We start from the raw sequence: 14,382 nt of genomic DNA on the forward strand, positions 1-14,382 counted from the left end.
TTGCAGTGCAGAAGTTTCGTTTCTGGAGTGTTGTTAACTCCCAGCATTGTACCTTGTTTAGTTACTACTAGTGTGTGCACTTAACACACTAGTTCATTTCTTTCTCTGTCATTGTTAATCATAGCGTCATTGTTGATATGGCAGGGTTGCCTATAGAATATCAATGGGAAGGAGCTCCAAGTTTTTATAGTTACTGTATTTTTCGGACCATAAGACGCACTTTTTTCCTCCAAAATTTTGCGTGTTGCCTCCCGCTGTCTCTGGGGGGGGCGCCGTGCGGCCTCCCGCTGTGTATAGATGGCGCCGTGCGGCCTCCCGATGTGTATAGATGGCTACGTGCGGCCTGCCGCTGTGTATAGATGGTGCCGTGCGGCCTCCCGCTGTGTATAGATGGCGCCGTGCGGCCTCCCGCTGTGTATAGATGGCACCGTGCGGCCTCCCGCTATGTATAGATGGTGCCGTGTGGTCTCCCGCTGTGTATAGATGGCTACGTCCGGCCTCCCGCCCGTGTATAGGTGGCTACGTCCGGCCTCCCGCTGTGTATAGATGGCTACGTGTGCTCAATATTGAGTCATACAATTAATGTAAGGCTATGTGGCCACGATGCAGAAATGCTCCGGATTTTTTCCTGAGCGTTTCTGCATCTCCCTGGCAGAAAAAACGCATGCGGATTGTACATGCGGATTGTACATGCGGATTGTACATGCGGATTGTACATGCGGATTGTACATGCTTTTTTCCTGCCAGGGACAAGCGGAAGTGAAGCGTTCTTCACATGCTTTTCCGCATCGGATTCTCAAGCGCTTTCCATGCGATTTTAGCATCACTTGGAAAGTGCTTGACAACTTGGTCACACTATATAAATCCATGCAATCGGCATGGATTTTATATAGTGTGACCAAGTTAGTTAAAAAAAATAATAAAAATGGTAAAAAAAAAAAAAAAAACACATTATACTTACCTTCTGATGGCCCACGGTCTCCTTATCCGATGCGTCCGGTCTTCCCGGTTTCTCGCGGTTGTGTAAAAGGACCTGCTATGATGTCATTTAGTCATGTGACGGAATTGCCGCTGCAGAAACACTTAAAAAACGCATAGTGGGCACACAGCCTTATTTAAGCTTTAATAGATAGGGAGGGCGTGGTAGTAAGCCAGACTGAACAGATCTCTAACACTTTAGATTTATACACATCTGTTTACAATTCTAATAAACTGCAATTCAATAGAGAAGAAATCTTGTCCTATCTAAAGTAAATTAATCAGCCGACATTCTCTGGTAAAGATCAAGAATATTTAAATAGCCCTCTAGAGCTGGAGGAATTGCAAATGGTGGTAGCCTATATCGCACACACAACTCCCCAATATGGATAAATCAGAGATTTTTCTATAAAGTCGGCCACGAGTTTAGAAAATTAATATGGGGCAAACAAACTCCGAGATTTAAGCTGGAAACATTGCAAAGAAACAAATCAATGGGAGGTCTTGCAGTCCGTAATCCATGTTTGTATTATGTGGCATCTCGGCTTCAACATATTCGTGGATGGGACATCACTGGGGTGGGGGGCTCAACATATATTGCTGTAACATTATTTCCAATCAGATAAACTCTATGAAGCAGTAGAGGTTCATAAATTTAGGACACTTGGAGGTAAAATACCGACTATTTTATTAATCCACAAACTTTGGGAGACAGTGAAAAAATTACAGGGTATAGAAGGGGTTTCGCAATTTACGTCATTATGTAACACTTCTTGACTTCCAAATCTATACCAACTGGTTGGATTCAAGTCCTGGAGTTCCAGAGGTTTAAATAGACTTAATCAAGAGCTAATAGGTGATGTGATTAAGGAATTTTCATAATTACAAAATGAATATGGTTTACCTGACTCTTAATTCCATAAATATCTACAACTTCATCACGCATATCAGAGAAAGGCATTGTTTTGGAAGTGGGGGTACCTCAAAATATAATAATACAGAGAATAGCTAATCTACATAACTCTAGTAGACTGATCTCATTACTTTATAACATTCTCCTGGACATTATATTGACAAACCATCCTATGTGATCGAAGGAGTGTGATGGGTCCTATAGAAGAAAATCACTGGTTAGATTGGAGAGTTCCACAATTATACTTTAGCGAATTCGACAGATTATAATTGATGTCTCACATACATGTGAGACATGAGATATATAGAAAGCCTCAATTTTTACATAATATAGGATTTCGTTCAAGTCCTCATTATCCTAGATGCAAAACTTACTCAGCAGACATGCTTCATATGATGTGGAATTGTACTAACATAGTGTCCTTTTGGAAAGGAGTTACAGCAATCATTAACAGGATTTAATTAATGTAGAACGTTCACCACTAGTATGTATACTAAGATATGTTGAAGATCTTACTAATGATGAACATGGCAAAATTACGGTGGCACGTATGTTGGCAATGAAATTAATAGCCCAAAAATGGATAGCAGACCAGGAACCTATGATACCAGAATTTATTCATAAAGTTAAATGGCTGGTAAATTTGTAAAAAGGCATATACCTACAAAGAGACGTTATCTCTAAATTTGATAAGTTATGGGGTTTATGGATTGATGGTTCTGGTTTGGCATCTAGGGGATTGTAGAGATTTCGCCTCGGCTTGTTTTGAGTTATGTTTATATGATACCTTAAATTAAACTTCCCTGAGAATAAATAAGTATGTCCTTATTATTTTCATAAGCAGTAAAAATGTAGAGTGACTATTGTTATTATGATCAAGTGTATGGTCATCTACCTTTGTTTATCCTACAGAAACAAGAAACAAAAATTTATGTGAAATGTTTGTTATTGTTGGGGAGTAGAGGACCACGTTCCTCCAATCTTTGTCTTGGTTTGTTTTTCTTTTCTGAAAATCTTCATAAAAATCAATAAAAAACATTTGATTTAAAATAAATAAAAAGCACAGTGGGTATGCGATTTCTATAAATTCTTTCCACTTTGCTAGAACTGTAAGATGCTGCATTTTTGACACAACAAAAACAAGCAGTATAAAAAATGCACCAAAAGCTCATCGTGGGAACGCACCCCAAGGGGCATGACTATTTTTGGGTGCATGGAACAATACATTTCTCTCTTTCCGTCTTTAATAGTTGTGAATTATAATCTTCATGACCACACTAAATTACTGTTTCACCCCTAAACAAGTGGTTTAAAGGCTTTTCCTTTGACACCTCAGGATATCTATGAACGCCACTGGTCTCATCTATAGGCGACTCTTGTTTGGATGAGACAAGTGGGGCACTGAATGGCTACCTGGGCAACTGATCATGTATAGCATCATCTCTCCATGGTCAATGTCAAATAGGATGGAAGAAAGCGTCAAACAACCTTTTATACTGAAGTTATACAAATGTAAAATATATACTTTGTTCAAATATAGGTGTGTTATTTTATACTTAGTTTTCAATAACTAATGGTCATTGGTAATTGTATACATTTTCTAATAACCATTCACAGCACTAAATCACTTTCCCTTTCTTTTGTAGACAAGTGACTTTACTATAACTTATATGTTTTTCTAGTACATGTTATCAATAAAACAATTAAAAAAATAAAATTGCTACTTCCCTGTATGAGTTCTCTGATGTTTGACAAAATTTGAATTCCGATTAAAACATTTCCCACAATTCAAACATGAAAATGGCTTTTCCCCTGTGTGAGTTCTTTGATGTATAGAAAGTTCTGATTTATCCCTAAAACCTTTCCCACATTCTGAACATGAATATGGTTTCTCCCCTGTGTGAGTTCTCTGATGTCTAATAAAATTTGCTTTCTGAGTAAAACATTTCCCACATTCTGAACAGAAATATGGCTTCTCCCCTGTGTGAATTCTCTGATGTTTAACAAGAAGTGATTTGTTTGTAAAACATTTCCCACATTCTGAACATGAATATGGCTTCTCCCCTGTGTGAGTTAACTGATGTCTAATAAAATTTTCTTTCTGAGTAAAACATTTTCCACATTCTGAACAGAAAAATGGCTTCTCCCCTGTGTGAATTCTCTGATGTATAACAAGAAGTGATTTGTCTGTAAAACATTTCCCACATTCTGAACATGAATACGGCTTCTCCCCTGTGTGACTTCTCTGATGTGTAACAAGGCTTGATTTACTAGTGTAATATTTTCCACATTCTGAACATGAAAATGATTTCTCCCCTATATAAGCTATTTCATTTTCCTCAGCACTTCTCTTGCTGTCAGTTTGTATATTCGTCTTTGATGAAGCAGAAGAGAGGACCTTTTCAAAAGGATCAGATGACAGATTTTGTCTTAGATGAGCTTGAAGTGTATCTGTGAAAATTACATGTTCTTCATATGTATCAGATGCACTACTACAATTATCAGCTGCAAAATCTGAGAATATCAGATGTCCCTCGGAGCTCGTGGTACAGTAATCTGCCAAGAATAAAAATGTTTTTATTAATTTTAAATAACACTGCATTTGAATTATATTAATATTTTTTATACACTTTTTGATAATTTCTGTGGAAATTATATATACAATTGAATTATTGACAGACTAAGGCAGTATACCACAAAAGAATGGCTGATAGTTTATGGTCTTAGCCCACCAGGTTGTGCGCTTTCAAATTTTCACTTCTCTGTTGTAGCCATCTTCTCTGTAGGTTCATGTTTCTCTGTGTCTGTCACCAATTATTTCCAGTCACATGTTCAGAAATTCATAAAGAGGCCTGTAATCAGTTTTATTACATGATTCCATCTCATGCACTCTAGCATGGAGGAAAGCACATGGGAGGAGCACAGACTGGTCATGTACACATTGTTATGTCTGTTAGAGGCTGCAGGCTCAAAAAATCTACCTTGGACAGTCTTGTCGCAAGCCACTCCGTCTGGCACATGCCAGGAGAACTATGGCTTTCACCCCTTAACCACTGTACAGGGATCTGGTCTTACAATTGGGTCACCTGGATTGCTTTCTTGGAAGAGCTTCTATAGAGAGGAGTGAACCAGAGGCAAGAGGATGGTCGAGTAACCAGGTCAGAACCAGGAGGTTAATGTAATGACAAAATCGTACAAAAAGAATAGTAAAAAAGTGAGCTGAGGTCAAACATCAGGAACGTCCACAGGGAGAATAGCAAGGCACAAGTTTCACAGAAGCAAATCAGATTATAACCTGCAGTGGACAGCAGGATTTCAGGAGCTTAATTAGCTTGCAGACCCACCAACACCATACAGCAGAGAGCAAACACTGACAGAAGTTAATTCTATGCTCAGGGTTGCCAATCTACTATTATATTTTTTCTGGACAACTGGACCAAAATTTACAGACGCTCAAAATTTGCAACACCCCTAATGAAGACCATACCCCCAAATGTAAAAAAATTAGAGACCATATATTTAGATTTACACCCTGAATATATATACACTGCTCAAAAAATTAAAGGGAACACTTAAACAACACAATGTAACTCCAAGTCAATAACACTTCTGTGAAATCTATCTGTCCAGTTATGAAGCAACACTGATTGTGAATCAATTTCTCCTGCTGTTGTGCAAATGGAACAGACAACTGGTAGAAATGATAGGCAATTAGCAAGATACCCCCTATAAAGGAGTGGTTCTGCAGGTGGTGACCACAGACCATTTCTCTGTTCTCATCCATTTTGGCTGTTGTTTTGGTCATTTTTGAATTTTGCCATTGCTCTCTCCCCTAGAGGTACAGTATCATGAGGCGGTGTCTACAGTACAACCCACAGAAGTTGCTCAGGTAGTGCAGTTCATCCAGGATGGCACATCAGTGCGAGCTGTGGCAAGAAGGGTAGCTGTGTCTGTCAGCACAGTGTCCAGAGCACGGAGCAGATACCAGGAGATGTGGAGGGAGCCATAGGAGGGCAACAACCCAGCAGCAGGACCGTTACCTCCTCCTTTGCTCAAGGAGGAACAGTAGGAGCACCGCCAGAGCACAATGACCTCCAGCAGGCCACAAATGTGCATGTGTCTGCACAAACGGTTAGAAACCGACTACATGAGGGTGGTATGAGGGCTCGACGTCCACAGATGGGGGTTGTGCTCACAGCCCAACACCGTGCAGGACGCTTGGCATTTGCCACAGAACACCAGGATTGGCAAAGTCGCCACTGGCGCCCTGTGCTCTTCACAGATGAAAGCAGGTTCACACTGAGCACATGTGACAGATGTGACAGAGTCTGGAGACGCCGCGGAGAGCGATCTGCTGCCTGCAACATCCTTCAGCATTACCGATTTGGCAGTGGGTCAGTAATGGTGTGAGGTGGCATTTCTTTGGAGGGCCGCACAGCCCTCCATGTGCTCGCCAAAGGTAGCCTGACTGCCATTAGGTACCGAGATGAGATCCTCAGACCCCTTGTGAGACCATATGCTGGTGCGGTTGGCCCTGGGTTCCTCCTAATGCAGGACAATGCCAGACCTCATGTGGCTGGAGTGTGTCAGCAGTTACTGCAAGATGAAGGCATTGAAGCTATGGACTGGCCCGCCCATTCCCCAGACCTGAATCCAATTGAGCACATCTGGGACATCATGTCTCGCTCCCTCCACCAACGTCACGTTGCACCACAGACTGTCCAGGAGTTGGCTGATGCTTTAGTCCAGGACTGGGAGGAGATCCCACAGGAGACCATGCGCAACCTCATCAGGAGCATGCCCAGGCATTGTAGGGAGGTAATACAGGCACGTGGAGGCCACACACAATACTGAGCCTCATTTTGACTTGTTTTAAGGACATTACATGAAAGTTGGATCAGCCTGTAGTGTGTTTTTCCACTTGAATTTTGGGGGTGATTCCAAATCCAGGCCTCCATTGGTTAATAAATTTGATTTCCATTGATGATTTTTGTGTGATTTTGTTGTCAGCACATTCAACTTTGTACAGAACAAAGTATTCAATGATAATATTTCATTCATTCAGATCTAGGATGTGTTATTTGAGTGTTCCCTTTATTTTTTTGAGCAGTGTATATATACACACACACACACACACACACACACACACACACACACACACACACACACACACACACACACACACACACACACACACACACACACACACACACACACACACACACAGAATAATACAGATACTGAGAATTACACCCAACTAAATCCTCTGGACTCTAGCAGCAGTATATAGCATAGTGCACCACACAGTTACAAAGCTCCCCTGGAATTGTAGATTTATTTATTTTACTCACTTATATAGTGCCATTAATTCCCCAGCGCTTTACAGACATTATCGGCACTGTCCCCATTGGGGTTCACAATCTAGATTCCCTCTCGGTATGTCTTTGGAGTGTGGAAGGAAACTCACCCAAACACAGAGAGAATATACAAACTGCTTGCAGATGTTTTCCTTGGTTGGATTTGAACCTAGGACCCCAGTCCTGCATGGATGGCAGTGCTAACCACTGAGCCACCATGCCGCCCACCAAGAAAGTAATATATATTTTGATGCGTGATGCCATCATATCACCATTAGTGTTGAGCGAGCATGCTCGACACTGCTCAGTACTCGCCCGAGCCTCTCACTACTCGGGATGTTCGTCGAGCACCGAGCATTTCCGGGTTACTCGGACGGGAGCTCGGGTCTCCGTCCTGCACGTTTGGCGCTCTTTACAGAGCCAATGAACATGCAGGGATTGCCAGCCAGTCACTGTAATGCCGCAGTCATGTTGTTTGTGGGCATTACAGTGATTGGCTGGCCGCACAGCGTCACCTCGAGTATTTAAAACCGGGCGCCGCCATCTTGGACACAGTCGCTCCGGATCAGACAGTGTAGGGTCAATGCTGCAGAGCTAGGGAGAGATTTATACTGCGAAATAGCCTACCAAATCAAACAAACAGTCCTTCTCAGGACTAATATCCATCCCAGATATCAGGCAGGCAGGCTGTATAGGAAACGCAGTGGTTATACCAGCAAACGCTGCATTACAGTCCTGTGTGCTCCTGTTGGTCAAATTGCTGGACTTATCACCTGGTCTCAGGGGGTCAGGATTTTTTTATTTTTTTTTTTTCATCTAAATCTTGTATTTTTTTTTTCCTCAGTCAGACTGTCCAAATACGTGTCTTATTAACCTTTTGGTATTCCCCCCCCCCAAAAAAAAATTGAGTGTGTCTGTGACTGTTCAGACACCAATATATCTGTTTAAAAGATAATCACCAAAACAAATCAATACTCTTCACGAAAAGGGTCAATATTTCAACACTATGTTGGGCCCAGAAAAATCGGCACAACAAACAAGAAGAGAGTTTATTATTGTAAAAACATACTTTTTATTCAAAATGTATTAAAAGATCAACAATGTCAAAAACAGGGAATTGATAAAAACCGTCAACAAGACAGATCCATCATAAATTAACCGGTTCCCGACCGCCCACTGTACATAAACGTCGGCACTGCCTGGGCTCTGTGCAGCGCCGACGTTTAAAAACGGTGGGTGGTCCCGCAGCGCTCAGGACCCCCAGGGTCCTGCTAGCGCTGCGGTACCGGTTCAGAGCAATAGCTCTGACAAGTGGCATCATGGGGACCTGATTGGATCAGGTCCCCATGATGTTAACCTGTTCCTATCTTCTAGATGCCGCGATCCATAGCGATCGCGGCATTTAAAAGATAGTGACAGCCGGTGGTCGGCGATCGGGACCCCCCACATACCTGCCAGCGGCGGGGATCCCGGTGCTGTGACCTCTGACATCATCGAGACCTGATTGGCTCAGGTCTCGATGATGTCAGCGTCACACCAGCCAATCAGAGAGATCACCAGGGAAGTTTGTTTTAGCAACAAACTTTCCCGGGCGATCTGCCTGATAAATACATTGTTTCTCCTCCGATCTCAGTGAGAGAGCAGAGGAGAAACACTGTGACAAGAGCTGTCAGCCTTGCCACAGTAAAAGTGAAAAAAATAAAATAAAAAAGAAAGTAAGAGTTAGGGTTAGTCAGTCCTGTCAGATCAGTCAGTCAGTCCTGTCAGATCAGTCAGTCAGTCCAGTCAGTCAGTCCGGTCAGATCAGTCAGTCAGTCCTGTCAGATCTGTCAGTCAGTCAGTCCTGTCAGATCTGTCAGTCAGTCAGTCCTGTCAGATCTGTCAGTCAGTCAGTCCTGTCAGATCAGTCAGTCCTGTCAGTCAGTCAGTCCTGTCAGATCAGTCCAGTCAGTCAGTCCTGTCAGATCTGTCAGTCAGTCCGGTCAGATCAGTCAGTCTTGTCAGGTCAGTCAGTCCTGTCAGGTCAGTCAGTCCTGTCAGTCCAGTCCGGTCAGTCCAGTCCGGTCAGTCCAGTCCGGTCCCGTCCTTTCAGTCCGGTCCGTTCAGTCCAGTCAAAAAATATAAAAATAAAATGGCCCGTCAGACTTATACCGCAGAAGAGGTGTATGCCCTGCTATGTTCTGACACTGATGACAGTGCAATCTCAGATGGAGATATGGATTTTGAGGGCTTTAGTAGCGGCGACACTGAGAGCTCAGAAATGAGCAGTGATTCTGTTCCATCCTCAAGCCCAAGGACCAGTACAGCAATAGGGGCAAATAGCGCTACTGGAGAAATGTCTCCAAATCAGGGAACACTGCCCAGTATAAGCGCTGTCCCTGCTACTAGTGAATTGGCGCACGCCAGTGTACAAGGGGCGTTGCCACATGATCTAGCATTTCCCAGATGGGAGGCTTCGGATTCGGCTGCTCCATTCAGCCCTGATTTCAACGCCATTCCTGGTATAAATGTGGAGGTGGAAGATTTTGGACCAATTCATTTTTTTAATTTGTTTTTTACAGACAGCTTGCTAGAGCATATTATCGTGCAAACAAATTTATATGTGTAATGCACACGCCCGGGCTGGGCGGCGTGTGCGTGTGATTCCACTGGACCGTGCCGGAGAGTGAATGCCTGGAGGGGCGTAACTAGGTATTCACCCGATCCGACCAGGGTCGCACGACGGCATACGACGCCAGTGCACCCAGGAGGAACCGAGTAGAGGGACCAGGTGCTACTCCAGGACAGACCCCGGACACGGCTGTTGACCCACACAGGGGAATACAGGAACAGACTGGTTAGGCTGGCACACAGACTGGTGGGAATAGGCAGGCACGACTGGTATGCGGGCAGGCGGGTATGCAGGCAGGGGGGTACAGGCAAGCAGGAACACAGGCGGGATAGGACCCAGTACACACTGGGACTCTGGAACAGAACCACGGATGTGGCAGACAAACACAGCAGAGTGAGGCCGCCCAGAGAGGTGAGCGAGAGCAGGGCAGGACGAGACCGCCTGGAGCGGTGAGTAAGAGCAGAGCAGGACGAGACCGCCTGGAGCGGTGAGCAAGAGCAGAGCAGGACGAGACCGCCTGGAGCGGTGAGCAAGAGCAGAGCAGGACGAGACCGCCTGGAGCGGTGAGCAAGAGCAGAGCAGGACGAGACCGCCTGGAGCAGTGAGCAAGAGCAGAGCAGGACGAGACCGCCTGGAGCGGTGAGCAAGAGCAGAGCAGGACGAGACCGCCTGGAGCGGTGAGCAAGAGCAGAGCAGGACGAGACCGCCAGGAGCGGTGAGCAAGAGCAGAGCAGGACGAGACCGCCTGGAGCGGTGAGCAAGAGCAGAGCAGGACGAGACCGCCTGGAGCGGTGAGCAAGAGCAGAGCAGGACGAGACCGCCTGGAGCGGTGAGCAAGAGCAGAGCAGGACGAGACCGCCAGGAGCGGTGAGCAGGGGGAACAGGGTTCTGTTCACACGGAACAGACAGGAAGGGAAAGGCAGAGCCAGATACCCACAAGGTACTTGCAGTGAAGTAGCGAGTGGACCACAAACACACAAACGGGAGTACAGCGACAACAAGCAGGAGTTAGGTACGAGTTCAGACTCTGCAGAAAAAAGGAAAGGAACGGACATAGAGGCAAAACAGGTAAAGGATAGGAGAGAGTTCAGACTGGAACTGAGTGTACGGAAGAGACCGACACTGCAGCGGGATACAGGAGCGGGTCTGGGAATACGGCCCCCAGAGAGGCGGGACGAACAGGCAAGGAGTGTGTTCAGACAGGACAGACAAGATACAGGAGCGGGTCTAGGTAATCGGCCCCTAGAAGGCGGGAGGAACAGGCTAGGAGCGAGTTCAGACAGGACAGACAAGATACAGGAGCGGGTCTAGGTAATCGGCCCCTAGATGGTGGGAGGAACAGGCTAGGAGCGAGTTCAGACAGGACAGACAAGATACAGGAGCGGGTCTAGGTAATCGGCCCCTAGAAGGCGGGAGGAACAGGCTAGGAGCGAGTTCAGACAGGACAGACAAGATACAGGAGCGGGTCTAGGTAATCGGCCCCTAGAAGGCGGGAGGAACAGGCTAGGAGCGTGTTCAGACAGGCCTGGAAATACAGCCTCCAGGATAGGCAGACAAGAGAACACAGAACGGGACCTGGCACCTTCAGAGTGCAAGCACACACTGAATGAAACACAATGCTCAGGCAGGGATTGATTGGAGCAGCTGGGTTATATACCAGGTGACAGACAACAATAGGCTGAGGACGCACAAGGGGTGTGACCCACAGCAGGTACAAAAAGCAGGAAGTGATCGGGCGCCGCCCTTAAGCAGCAGAAACAGACACAAACAGACAGCATGGAGGGAAGCCAGAGAGACATTCTGTACTGGAGATCAAGTGCGCGCTCTTGCACAGTGGGAGATGGACCACCATGCAAGGGTGCCGCCAGGTATGTTACAGTACCCCCCACCTTACGCCCCCTCTTCTTCAGGCCTGCCAGAATCTTCCGCAGGGAATTCGAGGGCCAATCCTTCACTTTAAGGAGATCACTCCCACTGTCCACAGGAAAAACTGGTCTCATCTGGTTAGCTAGGATGCTACCTCCTATCCAGCCATCCTCAGCAACAGACGAAACGGGTGGAGTACCAGGAACAGCACACAAGGAAGTCTCTCTCCACATATTTTCAGGTGGCATCCCAGAGGGTACAGGAGACAACTGGAAGTCCTCCACCGGGTTGGAGGGGAGCAGAGACTTGGGGGTAAACTCTGCTTCGAGGTACATCTTGTCAAGCTCACAGGAAGAATTAGACGGGTTATCAGGTACAGGATGAGGAAAAATCACTGTCTCTTTGTTATCTGGTGGTACCCCGGAGGATTCAGGAAACAACTGGAGGTCCTCCGCCGGGTCAGAAGAGTGCAGAGGCTCGGAGAAAACATCTGCTTCAGAGTACACTAGGTCGGACTCACTGGACGAAGCAGGCGAGGTATCGGGTACCGAGTATAGGAAAGTCTCTGTCCATTCACCACCAGGTGGCACCCCGAAGGGTTCTGGAGACAACTGGAGGTCCTCCGCCCGGTCGGAGGGGTGTAGAGACTCGGAAGTAACCTCTGCTTCAGAGTACACTAGGTTGGACTTACTGGACGAAGCGAGCGAGGTATCAGGTGCAGAGTATAGGAGAGTCTCTGTCCTTTCGCTACCAGGTAGCACCCCGAAGGGTTCTGGAGACAACTGGAGGTCCTCCGCCTGGTCGGAGGGGTGTAGAGACTCATGGGTAACCTCTGCTTCAGAGTACACTAGGTTGGACTCACTGGACGAAGCGAGCGAGGTATCAGGTACAGAGTATAGGAGAGTCTCTGTCCTTTCGCTACCAGGTAGCACCCCGAAGGGTTCTGGAGACAACTGGAGGACCTCCGCCTGGTCGGAGGGGTGTAGAGACTCGGGGGTATCTACCACTTTGGGGTACCCATTGTCAGGCTCACAGGACGGAGCGGACAAAGCATCGAGTACCAGGTGTAGAGAAGTCTCTCTCCATTTGTCATCGAGTGGTATCCCGGAGGATTCAGGAGGCAACTGGGTGTCCTCCGCCAGGTAGTAGAGGTGCACAGACTCTGAGGTAATCACAGCTTCGGAGCATCCTTGGACATGCACACCGGTTAAAGTGGGTGAAGCATCTGATGCCGGGTGCAGGAAGTTCTCCTGTGTGGAGTCTGGATGGGCAGTAGTCTCTTCGGGCAGGAGGACTGGTGCACTATCCACGCACATTACTCGTTGGGGCTTCTCCGGGATACAGGGAGATGAAGCTTCAGTAGGGACTTCAAGGTTGGGGTCAGGAGGTCTCAGGGAGGACAGACCCTGTCGTGACGGCTTGCCTCTACGTCTAGCACGTCTGGACTGCCTCTTGAGGTTGGGAGAAGTATTCCGGAGAGCGTAGTCACCCTGTGAGGATTCTGGGTGGGCAGTAGTCTCATTGGGCTGGAGGACTATTGCGCTACCCACACACATTACCCATCGGGGCTGCTCCGGGATATTGGGAAGTGAAGCTTCAGCAGGAGCCTCTGGGTTAGGATCATCGAAGACCATTAGAAAGGCCACCAGGAAGGCCATTATGTCCAGGACGATAGGATCATGTGTTTCCCATAGGGGGTTGATCCATTCCAAGGCATCACCCGCTAGGTTAGACATAATGAATGCCACCTTAACCCGATCGGTGGGAAAACATAGAGGGTAGAACTTGCACAAACAGACAGCATGGAGGGAAGCCAGAGAGACATTCTGGACTGGAGATCAAGTGCGCGCTCTTGCACAGTGGGAGATGGACCACCATGCAAGGGCGCTGCCAGGTATGTTACAATATGCATCCCAATTCATAAGCCAGAATCCCCGATCTTACTATGCTAGGGCAAATTTATGGACACCAACTAATGTCCCGGAAATAAAAAATTTTTTTAGGACTTACATTTGCCATGGGGCTTGATAAAAAACCGAGCATTCGATCCTACTGGTCCAACCACCCTGCTCAAGCCACCCCTATGTTTTCAGTCGTTCTGCCTAGGACCCTTTATGAAATGCTCATGCGGTTTTGGCATTTTAACGACAATAGTCAATGCCTGCCCAGAAATGCCCCAGAACATGACAGGTTATATAAAATTAGACCCATCATTGAAAATTTGTCAGAAAAATTCTTAAGCCTCTACACCCCAACACAAAATATTTCTATAGATGAGTCCCTTGTAAAATTCAAAGGAAGACTGCACCTCAAGCAATTTATCCCATCTAAAAGGGCAAGGTTTGGAATAAAGATCTATAAAATGTGCGAAAGTTCAACTGGATACACATCCGCTTTCCGCATATATGAGTGGAAAGATAGCCAGCTAAACCCACCAGGATGCCCTACTTATCTGGGGACATCTGGAAAAATTGTTTGGGAGCTGATAAGTCCATTTTTTCAAAAAGGCTACAATCTATATGTGGACAATTATTACACCAGCATACCCCTATTTAAAAGTCTGGTTGAACACAACATCGGGGCTTGTGGGACCATCCGTAAAAACCGTCAGGGGTTTCCACAACCATTGGTCAACCAAAAGTTTCAAAAGGGGCATT

The 14,382-nt window shown here is 46.2% G+C and overlaps 1 pseudogene; it reads right to left on the bottom strand.

Annotated features, from left to right (window-relative positions):
• LOC141271468 (uncharacterized) overlaps positions 1 to 14,382 on the bottom strand; it is a 339,948-nt pseudogene that overhangs the window by 271,777 nt on the left and 53,789 nt on the right.

Source organism: Phyllobates terribilis, unplaced genomic scaffold (assembly GCF_046119375.1).
Source record: "Phyllobates terribilis strain yellow unplaced genomic scaffold, ASM4611937v1 Scaffold_5__5_contigs__length_657084704, whole genome shotgun sequence".
NCBI lineage: Eukaryota > Metazoa > Chordata > Amphibia > Anura > Dendrobatidae > Phyllobates > Phyllobates terribilis.